The sequence below is a fragment of the Leopardus geoffroyi genome, chromosome C3 (assembly GCF_018350155.1).
Source record: "Leopardus geoffroyi isolate Oge1 chromosome C3, O.geoffroyi_Oge1_pat1.0, whole genome shotgun sequence".
NCBI lineage: Eukaryota > Metazoa > Chordata > Mammalia > Carnivora > Felidae > Leopardus > Leopardus geoffroyi.
In genome coordinates this window covers 80,531,508-80,545,183 of record NC_059338.1, presented here as the reverse complement: position 1 = coordinate 80,545,183, position 13,676 = coordinate 80,531,508, and the positions used below count along the sequence as shown (strand labels likewise).

The 13,676-nt window shown below is 47.3% G+C and overlaps 1 pseudogene; it reads right to left on the bottom strand.

Moving 5' to 3' along the window:
- Positions 1–6,621: 6,621 nt before the first annotated feature.
- On the bottom strand, positions 6,622–11,087 carry LOC123586607 (annotated as a pseudogene).
- Positions 11,088–13,676: the final 2,589 nt, after the last annotated feature.

Genomic DNA, 13,676 nt, shown 5'->3' with positions numbered 1-13,676 from the left:
AAACCAGCACACATATGCATTAACTTACCTACTATGGAAATGATACACACTTGGGAGATGAAGCACTGTCCTTCCATAAGCAAGCCACATGCAAAGTCAAATAACATTGCCCGAGGAACAAAAAACCGTATCAACTCATTTTTTATATGCCTGAATGGTTAACGGCATTAAATAAGACCCTCATGCATTCCTCTTTGCAATGAGGATACCCTCAGATCCTTGTATAAGCAGAAAGGATCCCAGGACCGAGCCCTCCCTCTCTTCCGATCAGGGTTTGGACCGGTAACGCCTGAAGCTTCTTCCTTCATTGTCCCTCTTCTTTTTTTTTTTAAAGTTTATTTATTTATTTGGAGAGAACGTGAGACAGCACAAGCAGGTAAGGGGAAGAGAGAGAGGGAGAGAGAGAATCCCAAGCAGGCTCCTCACTGTCAGCACAGAGCCCCACACGGGACTGGAACTCAAGAGCCTTGAGATCCTGACCTGAGAGCCGAAATCAAGCGTTTCTCGCTCAACAGACTGAGCCACCCAGGCGCCCCTCCCTTTTGTTTGCCTCGAGTAACGGAACAATTATGTTTCTTTTGCTCTCTCCCACTTGCTTTAATAGCCAGACTCACAGAAACCAACTAGAAGCGTGTTTACTGGGGCCTGGGGGAGGGGAAATGGAGGCACCGGTTAAAGGTCACACAATTTCAGGGTCTCTGTGAGGCTACCTTCATGCTTTCAATTGTTAAGAGTCAAGATCTTTTGGTCTGATTGACAATCTGTCCCTGTAAAATGGCTTTGAATGTGTTCTCTTGTTAATTACGTATTGATTTCCCAGTTCAACTCTCGAGACAATCTTAAATTCTTATTTCCGGGTGGTGGAAGCCTTAAGCTACTTTAGGAAGAGTGAAATGAGAGGCTACAGCAGAGCATTGCTGACCAAGGACCATTTTTCACACTAAGACATGAACGACTCCCTGGAAATTTGAGCCAGTTGAATAGAAGGTAGAGGCAAGGAGAAGAAAAAGACTGAAGAGAATGGAGGGAGGGAGGGGGAGAGACAGAGAGAGAGAGAGAGACAAAGACAGAGAAAGGAAGGGAGGGGGAGAGAGAGAGAGACGGAGGGAAGGTAAGAGGGAGAGAGAGGGAGAGGAATGGGAAGGGACCATAAAGAAGACACAGCCATGGGGCGCCTGGGTGGCTCAGTCGGGTAAGCGTCGGACTTCGGCTCAGGTCACGACCTCACGGTTTGTGAGTTTGAGCCCCGCATGGGGCTCTGTGCTGACAGCTCAGAGCCTGGAGCCTGTTTCGGATTCTGTGTCTCCCTCTCTCTGCCCCTCCCTGACTTGTGCTTGCTCTCTCTCTCTCTCAAAAATAAATAAAATGTAAAAAAAAAAAAAAAAAAAGAAAGAAAAATAAAAGGAAGACACAGCCACTACGGTCTCCAGGAAGGCTTGTTTTGGTATAATTTTCTGAGAACAGTGTTCATGAAGAAATGATTAAAATGCAAAGATAAAACAGCTTCACTAGTGATCTATACAGCACTTTGTATGAGGCACCGAGCTAAGCACTTTTTTTCATCACCTATATGGTACTTATCGTGATTGTTCACACTTCACTTACAAGAGAAATGAGGTTTAGAGATGTTAAATCGTTTTCCTAAGTCATACAATGAAGAGGCAAAGCTGAGACCCAACCCTAGGCAGCCCTATTCCAAACCTTCTCTCTCAACCTCAGTGGAAATGGCTCCCCACCCCCACCACTCCCAGCCAATGTGAAAAGACCTATCTATTTACCCCCAGCGATGCTGTGCTTTTACTGATAAAATTGCTTTCTGAATATAGTCTGATTTTCCATCATTTTTATCTTAGTTGTACGTGAAAATTCTTCCCATCAAATTATTAATCCATTTCTTTAAGAAGTGAATTCTCTAAAAATGGACCACATGCTGTCCTGACCAAAGAGATTTTATGCAACCATCTACTTATCCACCATTTCTGCAGGAGTCCGTCCCCACACCCGTCAAAGCACCTTTATGCTCCATGAATTCTGGAAGTTTCTTCAAATAAGGTGTACTACAGCTGATAATGCTTTCTCAGCTTCTGTATTTGAAGGGGCAAGTGCACCCTCAAAGTACATGGGACACATTCCTGCACTTTTCTTTCTTTTTTTTAATGTTTATTTTTGAGAGAGAGAGAGACAGAGCATGAGTGGGGGAGGGGAAGAGAGACAGGGAGACAGAATCCGAAGCAGGCTCCAGGCTCCGAGCTGTCAGCACAGAGCCTGATGCGGGGCTTGAACTCACAAGCTGTGCGATCATGACCTGAGCCGAAGTCGGACGCTCCACCGACTGAGCCAGCCAGGCGCCCCCCTGCACTTTTCTTATGTTAAAGTCTATCCCACACATATCTCATCTCATATCCTTTCTGATCAGTGGGAAAATGAGTGCTATCGTTTTAAAAATTCACCAAGAAGGAAAACACAGGCCATGTATAATCCAGGGACACTGCACAAGTGGAAGTTTTATGGTGCAGTTTGAAGAGAATAGATCATGATCCCAGAAGAGCCTTGGACTGAATCCCAGCTCAGCCTCTAGCTGGCTTTACGGCCCTAGGACAACAGCCAATCTCTCTGAATCGCATTTTCCCTGATCTTTAAAGAATCATAATGGCTGTGTTTGTGTCTTCATTAAAAAATAACTAAGATGGGGCGCCTGGGTGGCTCAGTCGATTAAGCGTCCAACTTCGGCTCAGGTCATGATCTCGCGGGTTCGAGCCCCGCGTCAGGTTCTGTGCTGCCAGCTCAGAGCCTGGAGCCTGTTTCGAATTCTGCGTCTCCCTGTCTCTCTGACCCTCCCCCATTCATGCTCTCTGTCTCAAAAATAAATAAACGTTAAAAAAAAAATAACTAAAGATGTCCTCAGTTTGCTTCAGATAAAGGGAAGCATAGAAAACTGGGGTGGAGAAAGGCAGCTTTCTGGAGGAGACTAAGAATAACTGTGGATCCCGGGGTTTCTTTAAGACCAGAATGGGGAGACCATTCAGAATCCACGGAAGCTCTGTCATCCTAATTCCCTAGGGTCCCTAGGGTCCACGTGGCTGTGGTCACCCCCAGAGCAAGAGCACGTGACTCTTCACTCCAGGGACACAATAGCGTATCTCAGCTACAGTGGCCTCTACCTGCCCCTGTGTCACATCTTCCCTTTCCCCCATGACCAACTGCTGGTTCTCCCTGAACTTTGCAGGGTAACCTCCTGAGAAGGAGAATCCGATTAGATATCATCTCCACTGTAGTCAGGAAAAGGGTAACAGCGCTCCAAATTCAGTCCCTCTTGCTCGAGGAACGACTAAGGATCAATTCCTTCCTCAGGAAATGTGGGTGTGGCAGGAACCACACAATCTATCTTCCAAGCACACCAGTGGAAAGGCTGTTATAATGGGGCATGTAAAATGCCTGTCTTATAATTGTCTATACAAGAGATTATTACTATTTTGAAGAGAATCAAAATTGGATTCCAGCTCTCGGAAAACAGTAATTATGTGATGGATAGCCAGTCCTTAATTGAATGCACTATGCATGCCAAGGCACTTCCCTCAATCCCACTTCATCCTCGCAATAATTGAGAATCCTATCCTTACTTTAGAGAAAAGTGAATTCAGGGTCAGATGACAGAGCCGACCTACGGACACAAAGCTAACGATCTTGAATCCAGAGCGTTTCCATTGGAAAGTCCACAGCTATCCATACTGCCTCGGAGGAATGCGAAGCATTGTTCTGGGAGCCTTTTGGCCTTGCCGAGGTGACTGAAACTCTCTGGGCCTTGGGGTCCCATGGACCTAGGCAAGAAAGTGACCCTCAGCGATAAAAGACACTGGGTTACGAATGCGAAAATCTGGCTCCTCCTCTAGGCCCACCGCTTGCTGGATGTGTGGCTTGTACAGACCTGTCTCGAACTTTCTAACCCTTGGTTCCTTGAGCTGTACGTTGGCAGAAATATTACACGCTCTGTCAGCCTCACCGTGTGATTGATAGGAGGATGGGTTTCCAAATGAAACACCACTTGGAGGCAATTGCCTGGTAACCACTGAAATACCGTATGGATGTGAGTGGTAATTATCCAAAGTCCATCCGAACGAACATTTTATTGTTTGCAATCCTACAGTGGTATTGTTTAATGATGTTCCTCGGCTCACCTTGAATTATTCATTCTGTCTCGTATAAATCCGCTGACCACGTCCAGAAGCCAAGCGCTGTGAGAGGAATAGGAACACGGAGATGAATCAGGCGAGGTCTCTGTTCTCAAAGCTGTTCACGGTGCAGAGGGAGAGCGAGGCAACAGACAGACGCGTTCTGAGCCGCTTTGGAAACTGCTGTCTCAGGGGTAGAAACAGAGCAGCACAGGAGCAGAGGTAGCGAGGGGGTGGGGGGTGGAAGGTCTGCCTGGGAGTGGTCGGAGGAAGCTTCATTTGATCAAAGCGACATCTCGGCAGGATGGAAAGCGAGAGAGAAAGATGGAGGAGAGACCCCTGTGATGGGGCGGATTCTGCCAAGTAGCACCCGCACCCCCTGGTCTGTGTGCATTCTCCTTCCCTTCCTCTTCGGGAGAGGACCTCCTAGGTCCCTGCTGGGAATAGGACTACCCGGAAGTTTACGTTCCCCGCCTCCCTGGCAACGAGGTGTGGCCCTGTGACAACAAGAGGGGAGCCCAAGTGATGTGCACAACTTCCAGGTCATCTCCTGGAAGACAAAAGCCCTTGAACTGGAACGTGGAGGAGGAGGAGGAGGAGGAGACGACGTCCACCCCGGGCAATGACAGCAGCTGGGAAACCACAGGTCGGTAGGGCAGAAGGTTCCCTGGGAGCAGAGGTTCCTGTGGAGCAGAACTGCCCACTGACTCAGGACCACGCGCCTCTGTCTGTTCCATAAGAAAAGAATAAATATCTTGTCTTGTTTTAAATCCTTTGATTTTTAGTCTTTTTTTTTTTTTTTTAAGTAGCTTAACGTGTTACCCAACTAATGCATCCCGGTAGAGGGAAAGACCCGGAATCTTGAAGAGATGAGCCATCACCGGTATGAAAATGATTGAAAGTGTGGTTTGGTAGCCGCATCGGGACACAGGTGCCCACGAGGGTGTGAAATGATCCACAAGAGGGAGTCTGGGCCTGAGCAGTCAGGACAAATGTCCGCCAAACCTGGAATCTTAAACTCAGTCCCCTGGGAACCTGGAAGCCAAAGAGTTTCTCCTAAAACCTCTCCTCCTGGGGCACCTGGGTGGCTCAGTTGGTGAAGCGTCTGAGTCTTGATTTCGGCTGGGGTCATGATCTCATGGTTCACGGGCTCGAGCCCCACGTCGGGCTCCATGCCGACAGTGTGGAGCCTGCTTGGGATTCTCTCTCTCTTCTCTCTCTGCCCCTCCCCTGCTCTCACTCTCTCACAATAAATAAATAAACTTAAAAAAACAAAAACCTCCCCTCTTGACAATCCAACACTCAAGATCCTGCAGCATGAAGAGGGGAAGGAAGGTGGAAGGGGATGGGGAAGGGTCGCATGCCGGATGGATCTTTTTGATCTCTTTGGAACGAGGCTCCAGTGGCCCTGGGCTGAGGTTCTCGTAGTCTGCAGAAGCAGCTGCAAATCCAGACAAGAGCCCTGGAAGAAACATCTCTGGATTTTGGAGCACTGCCCACCCCTGCAGCCGTCTCCTCTCAGCTCCTGTCTCCCAAGAACAACCAGCTGCTTCTTTGCGGGATGGGGAAGAACGGGGTAAGTGGAACCGAGTGGACGTTGTGTGGGGGAAAAGGGCGTGGCCTGCACGAGACCCTTGTAAATGCTGTAGGCAAGGCTGAGTCCGCTATGTTAGTGGGAACGGGGATAATTAAAATTTCCTAGATTCTGGACACCAGACCTGCTCTGTCTGTCTCAGGAAAGCAAAGGACCACCCTTATCTAAAGGGGGCCAAGTCCAGCCAGGGAGAAAGCTAGAGCCAAGGCATGTTATTTGCCTGACAGGTGTGTGTTAGCCACAAGCTGCCCCACAGCTATCATTCCCTCCAGGACCCTACCTCCCCGTCTACTGGCTGAACCGCCTTTTAATTTTTTTATGTTGTTTTTAAAGTTTATTTATTCATTTTGAGAGTGGGGGGAGAGACAGAGAGAGAGAGAGAGAGAGAGAGAGAGAGAGAGAGAGAGAGAATCCCAAGCAGGCTCCATGCTGCCGGCACAGAGCCCGACACCGGGCTCGAACTCACGAACCGCGAGATCACGACCTGAGCTGAAATCAAGAAGTCAGACGCTTAACCGACCGAGCCACCCAGGCGTCCCAAACTGCCTTTTAATAGCAACAGTGCTAAAGTTTCCTTCACACATGTAGGTTTTCATGAAAACCAAACAAGGTCTGGGGAATGAAAGGAGTTTTGATTTACATTCCCTGCCAGCTGTTACGAGATTTTCAACACATTCCCGACCGGTGCCTTTGACGTCCAAGTACAGGGACACTGTGCTGATTATGGGGCCTGATTTCTATTCTGAGAGAAACTGTTAATTCCTTCTTTCTGTTTCCTCCAGTACTTTTCCATTCCTGCACCAATTACCAGAGGCCAGCTTCCCCTACTATTACACAGAAGCACTGGCCCAGTTGTGATCACCATAAAGAATTCACAATTTTTTCTGAGAATAAAACCCTGCTGGTATTTTTGTGAACGGTTTTTACGGTCGTCATGGCGGTGGCTTTGTTCGCAAAGGTGGTAGTGGCGATTCGATTGTTAAATAGTGGCCGACGGAGTGAGCAAGAACGTGGCGTGAACCGTGCTACCGGAGGGCCAGGGAGGGGGGTGGTGGCGACAAGACGGTGGCAGAGGAAATGCTGCGACTGAAGAGGGGCGTTGGCACAGGTGGTGACGGTGGGGGCACGTGGGGAAGATGGCCCTGGCAATGACGGTGGCAGGCGGAGGGGTATCGGTTGTGTTAGCGGACGTGGCGGCAGCTGCGGGGCAGATTGCACGGCAGGAACGATGTGAGACCTTGGCTCTGAGAGCCGGAGGCTGATGATGGAGCCAGTTTGTTGGTGCAAGTGATGGTCGGTCATGAATGCAGAGATGGTGGCAAGTGTAGCAGTGGGGAGACACATAGGTGGTGATAGAGAAATGTACGTGAAATATACACACGTCTATAAGCCTGTGTGTGCCTGTCTGTGCGCGCACACACACGCATATAATGTTTCTCACACAATTTTGTTCACCAAACTGTTTTAAGACTTCTCTTCTCAGGGGTGCCTGGGTGGCTCAGTCGGTGAAGCGTCCAGCTCTTGATTTCGGCTCAGGTCATGATCTCGTGGTTCATGAGTTCGAGCCCTGCATCTGGCTCCATACTCCCGACAACGCAGAGCCTGCTTGGGATTCTCAATCTCTCTCTCTCTCTGCCCCTCTCTTGCTCTCTCTCTCTGAAAATAAATAAATAAGCTTAAAAAAAAAAAAAAGATTTGTCTTCTCAGCCAAACTAAAACCAGAGCAAAGAGCAGCTCGTCTTTCCTCAGAAAGACATTTCCCTGCATTAATTCATAAAAAAACAAAACACGTGACAAAACCACCCCAAACCCTGGATGCATCGTTGGCCAGAAGAGCTAACAAGCTAGTGTTTGTCAGGTACCATCTGTAGTGACGGACTTCCAGCCGAGCCATTTTTTTTCCTCAAAGATCTTGCAGAAAGATAGAGTGGTAGGGAGGGAGAAGAGACTGTCCTAGGCACGAAGATGGAGGGAATTGTGTTGGAGATCCCAAGGCTACACCTAGGTTCAGCGATTGACTGAAAAGACCCGCAGACTCAGCAAACAGTTGTACTTCCTTTTTCTTTCCTTTCCTTTCCTTTCCTTTCCTTTCCTTTCCTTTCCTTTCCTTTCCTTTCCTTTCCTTTCCTTTCCTTCCCTTCCCTTTTCTTTCCTTTCTTTCTTTTTCTTTCTTTCTTTCTTTCTTTCTTTCTTTCTTTCTTTCTTTCTTTCTTTCTTTCTTTCTCTTTCTTTCTTTCTTTCTTTCTTTTTTTCTTTCCTTTCTTTCTCCTTCCTTCCTTCCTTCCTTCCTTCCTTCCTTCCTTCCTTCCTTCTTCTTTCTTTCTTTCTTTCTTTCTTTCTTTCTTTCTTTCTTTCTTTGCCAAATGATCCTTTACTGAAATATTTTCCTTCACTAGCTGAGCATTCCACGGCACCACTACTGATATCATCTGTGACGTCATGAGGGGGGCGGCCATCAACGTTGCAGCCCACAGACTGGGCGGTGCCCCGGAACCCTTTAATGTTTCCAGAGAGTTCCCTGGCTAAAGATCAGTGCTGCCTCTGTTGGGCAATGTTGACAATCTCATCAAAAGCGGTATTTCCACTGCGCTTAATGTTTTTCTGCTTCTTTCTGTCTCTCGGCGGTAACTTGAGGGCTTTGACAATCAGGACAGAGGCAGAAGGTACCATTTCAATCCAAGCCGGCCTGTGCTGAATGGTCAGTTTCACCGTAATCCTCAGACCCTCCCAATCACCGGTTGCCTTGGCGATGTCATCACCAACCTTTTTTGGAGACAGAACCAGTGAGCCGATCGATCTTCAGAGCCAGGGCAGACGCAGCACCTACTTCACCACCAGTGCACGTCAGGTAAACAACTTTGATTTCATCGGGGTCGAACTCAGGCGGCATGGTGGAGGCGGCTGGTGTCGGATGAACCCAGATTCTGGACGACCAAAGACAGTTGCACCTTCACCTCCTCCAAGCCGAAGGCCAAAAGTGTACTCCCGTCGAAGATTTATTACAGTGAAAGGATACAATGCAAAAGTGGCCAAAAAAGAGAAAGCACACGGTGCAAAGTCAAAAGGAAAATCCCTTGCAAGCCTCCAAGAGCCCTTTCCCAGTGGGGAGGCACAAGACATGCTTAATTTCTCCAGAGACAAGTAGGAGGCATGTGACAACACATGAGAAGTGCTGTCTTCCACGGACGCTCATTGGAAGTTCAGTCACCAACGTTGGTCACACAGGCATCCTCTGCCCGGCACATACCGGAATTCCAGACTCCCAGAAAGAAAGCAGGTGTTCAGCATAAACCCAGTTCCTGTACAAACCAGTTAGGCACAATGAGCCATTCTTTCCTTTCTGGAAAGTTTCATATCCACGTAGAGACTGTTTACCAGCTATGTTCCAAGACACCAACGGAGGGTCAACGTTGCAAGCTATGTTTCTACAGATAGCATCTCATCTTTTCTGCATAGGAGTCCGTACAAGAGAGAAGCTGGTGGCAACGGCTGAGAACCGGCCTCAGACACAGAAGATTTGTCTCAAAAACCTCATAAGCTCTTTGCAGGCAAAAGTGCAGGTGCGGCAACACTGCCCTTGACCTTATTGGGTTCCTGGATAATTCCAAAGCCCCGGGGATACCTTATCTTTAGTCCAGGCAAGGACCTTTGCTGGTATCACTTTATATTTTTCCCTCAGCTCTGACTCACTTCTCCTCTCACTCTCGCTCTCCCCACCAGCAGCTCCACACAGAAATGTGCCCGGAAGATGTCCATAGTAAATCCACACACCTGTAAAATGGATATAATAACACCTGCCTTGCTGACCTCGTTTTGGTTTTGAAAAGGAAAAAGAACAACAAAAAAAGATGCCTTAAAAACACCCATCAGAAGCACTATGTAAGTATCAGCTACATTATTCATTGTGATTGCTTTTCGGCCAAAAATCGCTTCTAACATATTTGTTTTAGGTTTCTGTGCCGTCTTTTTCATCCCTCCTGACAAATATTGGAGCAGGAACGCTGGGTCCTCCTCTGTTGTGAGTTAAACTGTACCACTCAGAAAAGACAGACTCAACTCCCAGCCCTGGTACTTGTGAACGTGACCTTATTTGGAAATGAATACTTTCTTCGCAGATGTAAAAAAGATCAAATGAGATCATGCTGGATTGGGATGTGCCCGATTCTGATGACTGATGTCCCCCTAATAGAGGAAATTCGGACAAAGAGGAGACACACAGGGACAAAGTCATGGACATTGGAGGAAGAGATCGAAGCGATGTATCGACAAGTCAAGGAACACCAGTGATCGCCAGCAACCACCAGAAGTGAGGAAGAGGAAGGAAAGATCCTCCCCCAGAGCCTTTGGAGAGAATGTAGCCTTCCCCAGATCTTGAGTTTAGACGTCTAACCTCCAAACTGTGAAAGAGTAAGTGTCTGTTGTCTTAAGCCTCCCCGTCTGTGTTAGTATGTTTCAGCCGTCCTAGGAACTCACAATTCATTGCCAGCCCCACCGCCATATCACTTAGTAGTTTTGGCCAAGATGCTTCAACAGGCCTTTGTATGCTATGCTCCAGCGGTCAGTCAGAGCACATATTAGCCTTGAGTCTGTGGGCTGTGGAAATAGCGAGACCTGAGCCATACCTCAGGAAACACCGAGGGAGCAATCCTAAGGGCGCCCGTAAATGTGGCTGCAGTGTTATACTCCTGGGTTTATGAGTGAGAAAACCAAGGCTGCAGGTGATAAAATGCCTCAGCTCTGGTTACACAGTAAGTTAGTGGCAGAGCCCAGGGGAGAGCGTGGGCCTTTGGCCTCTCGGTCCAGGCCCTCTCCCTCTCCTTCATATGCAGGATGCCCTTCTCTGTTTGACCCACGGCGTCAGAAGGAAGCAAAGAATAAGGAAGGCAAAACAACCTGTTAACGTTCTGGAGCAAAGGAGCCTGCTGCATGGTGCGTGATGTATAGGAGCTTTCGGTGGCAATAAATCATCTCTCTGTGTGTCAGCATCAGAAATGAAGGGCGGGAGGTGTTTTCAGGGGTCAGATTGGTTGGTTCGCTGTGGTTCAAGACCAGACACTGCTCTCCCATTAATTTTAACAGGAACTCAGTTCGGAGGGATTGATGACCAAGCAGTACAAAGAGTGATTTGAGTTACAGCTCGGCCTGGTCGTGTTCGGGAGGCAAGGGCAGAATGTTTCATTTTCCAGACTGCTGACTTTCTTTTTAACTCTCCTTCCCTAAAAACATAAATAAAGGTGAGACATTGAAAAACGATCCTGAGTTTCCTGGTGGTTGAATCCCACTTGTAATTTAAAGAATAAAAACACTGGGGCGCCCGGGCGGCTCAGTCGGTTAAGCGTCCAACTTCGGCTCAGGTCATGATCTCGTGGTCCGTGAGTTCGAGCCCTGCGTCGGGCCCTGGGCTGACAGCTTAGAGCCTGGAGCCTGCTTGGGATTCTGTGTCTCCCTCTCTCTCTGCCCCTCCCCTGCTCATGCTTTGTCTCTCTCTTCCAAAAAAATAAATAAATAAAAACATTTAAAAAAAATTTAAAGAATAAAAACAGAACAGTCAGAGAAGATAACCTGAGAAGGTCTGCAAAGATAGAGCTCTGGATCAGGAGGTGAGGGTTCTGCCGTGCCCCCAACTCACCAGTGGATTCTGGAAGCCACTTCCACAGCCTGGAAGTGTTTCCTAACCTATAATATGACAGCAGCAGAATCCGTGATCCAGCTGAGGGGTTCTGGTGTCACACGTTCTCTGGGTACATATCCTGACTCCATGGCTTACCAGCTCTATAACCTTGAGCCAACACTCAGTCTCTCCGTGCCTCAGTTTCCTCATCTATAAAACAGGGATAACAGTAAAGTCTATTCCATGAGGCTTATTTGGGAATTTAAGAAAGTAGCATTTGTGATGTGCTTAGAACAGTACCTGGAGCACTGCAATACCTTATGTGTCTGTTTAATGTAACAAGGGTGTGGACCAAGATGCTTTACAATGATTCTTTCTGCTTCCGCACTCAGAACTGGTTTCTGATTAGACACGTGGGGAAGCGAGGGAGGTGCCTGGGCACTGAGAATCTTGGGAAGGCTGAGGTCTTGAGAAGACTGAACTTGACCGGAAGAATACTGCATTTGAGTTGGGGGGCTTGTGACCTGGTTCCTGCTTTGCTGAGGACCCACGAGCATGGTCTCAAGCACATCTCCACATCTCATAAAACAGGAAATTAGGGGTGGACTGTCTTCGATGTTTTTTTTTCCATTTTTTGAATTGATTTTTAAATTGGGAACCAACAACCAAACTACAGGTACCCAGTAAAAGAACTAACTTCCCAGGGATATGAGGGGGACGGGGTGTGGTTCTGAGGCCTAAAACGTGCCATTCACCCACTTTCCCCAGAGTTCCATGCTGAGAGCACACTTGCAAATATAGTCAAATGGAAAACCGTATATTCGGAAAACATTACTACTGGCCACACAAAGGCCTGGAACTTGAACAAGGTGTTGGTGAAAGCTGGACTGCAGAAAGAGATGTAGGCTTATGACTGAAGAGGGACTCCCTACCCCCATCCATAATCCAAATATGGGTGCCCACGTGCTGGTAGGTGCCTTCAGGAGACAGAGATGGGCAGGACAGGGTCTGCAGAGCCAGGTGGATAGACATGGCTGACTGATGCTCTTGACTTCAGCTGCATTTTGCGAGGACTAAGGAAATAGTGCATGGGAAGCACTTACCACAGTGCCTGGAACATAGTAAGTGGCAATCAATTATAGTCATTATCCTTATCTTCCCAAAGTCACTCTCAGGAACCTTAAAAATGCACCCGGTTCTGCTTTTTCATACAGAAGACTTCCTGGTAATCTCCTTTTCATTATTTCAGTTCTCTCTAGGGGTCTCAAACTACAAATCTAATATTTTATTTCCTTTACAATCAAGCCGGTATTCCTCTGGTTCAAAAGAGATGTCTACCACTTTAATTTAAGGCCTTCTTTTTATTCTCGGAGACAACAAGGACAAAAAGACTCTCAGGGTCCTGCGTGTAAATCTCCATGTTCTTGAAGGAAGAGACTATGGGCCTTGGAGGCCAATGCTTACTTAGAGGCAAAGGCCCAAACGTCCATGGGAAAAAATGGGCTCATTTCTTGTCATAAAAGTATTTTGTTATATAACCAGAGGTTAAAATTACCCTAGAATTCTTGGCTGAGTATTCTACCGTGGTGACGCCATGCCAAAGAAGAAATAAAAAAGGAAAACATTTGAACGTGGTAGAAAGATGCCCCTATCAGCTTATTCTATATTTGTAGAGACCTGGAAATAATTCAAGTACCTAGTATTAATATATCACTGTAGATGCATATTCATTAGCAGTCAGGTCACTTGCAGAAGGGTCACTGTCTAAATCTCCACGGCATGTCCATTGTTGCCAGCCCAAGCCATTTATTTGTTCATTCAGCCTTTCCATCAACCGAGTACATTTCAAAGCTTATTATGTGAGAGACACTATGCTTGACCTTGGGAATATAATGGTAAACAGGACGTTCTGATCCCTTCCCTCACTGATCTTCATTCCCAACAAAGTAGCTAGGAAACTAATTAAATAAGGAATTATAAGGAAGCATGACAAAGGCTTTAATCTGGTAAACCATGACAAATGGACAGAACTGAGATTTGAACCTTGGCGATCTGGCTTCAGAGCGCACGGTTTCATTGTTATGTTGTCGGTCACTTACCGTGGTTAAACAGCAAGGGAGAGAGAGAGAGACAGAGCTAGGATTCATCTCTGGGCAACTTGACCCTTCCACAATCTTCATGAATCATCACTGTGCTCAATACTTCACAATACGGCTCAATACTGCTTGGTTTCAGGTGCCTGTGAAACAGCACCTGCAGATGCGTAAGCAGCACATCTGGTACTCGGGGAAAGAGACAGCTG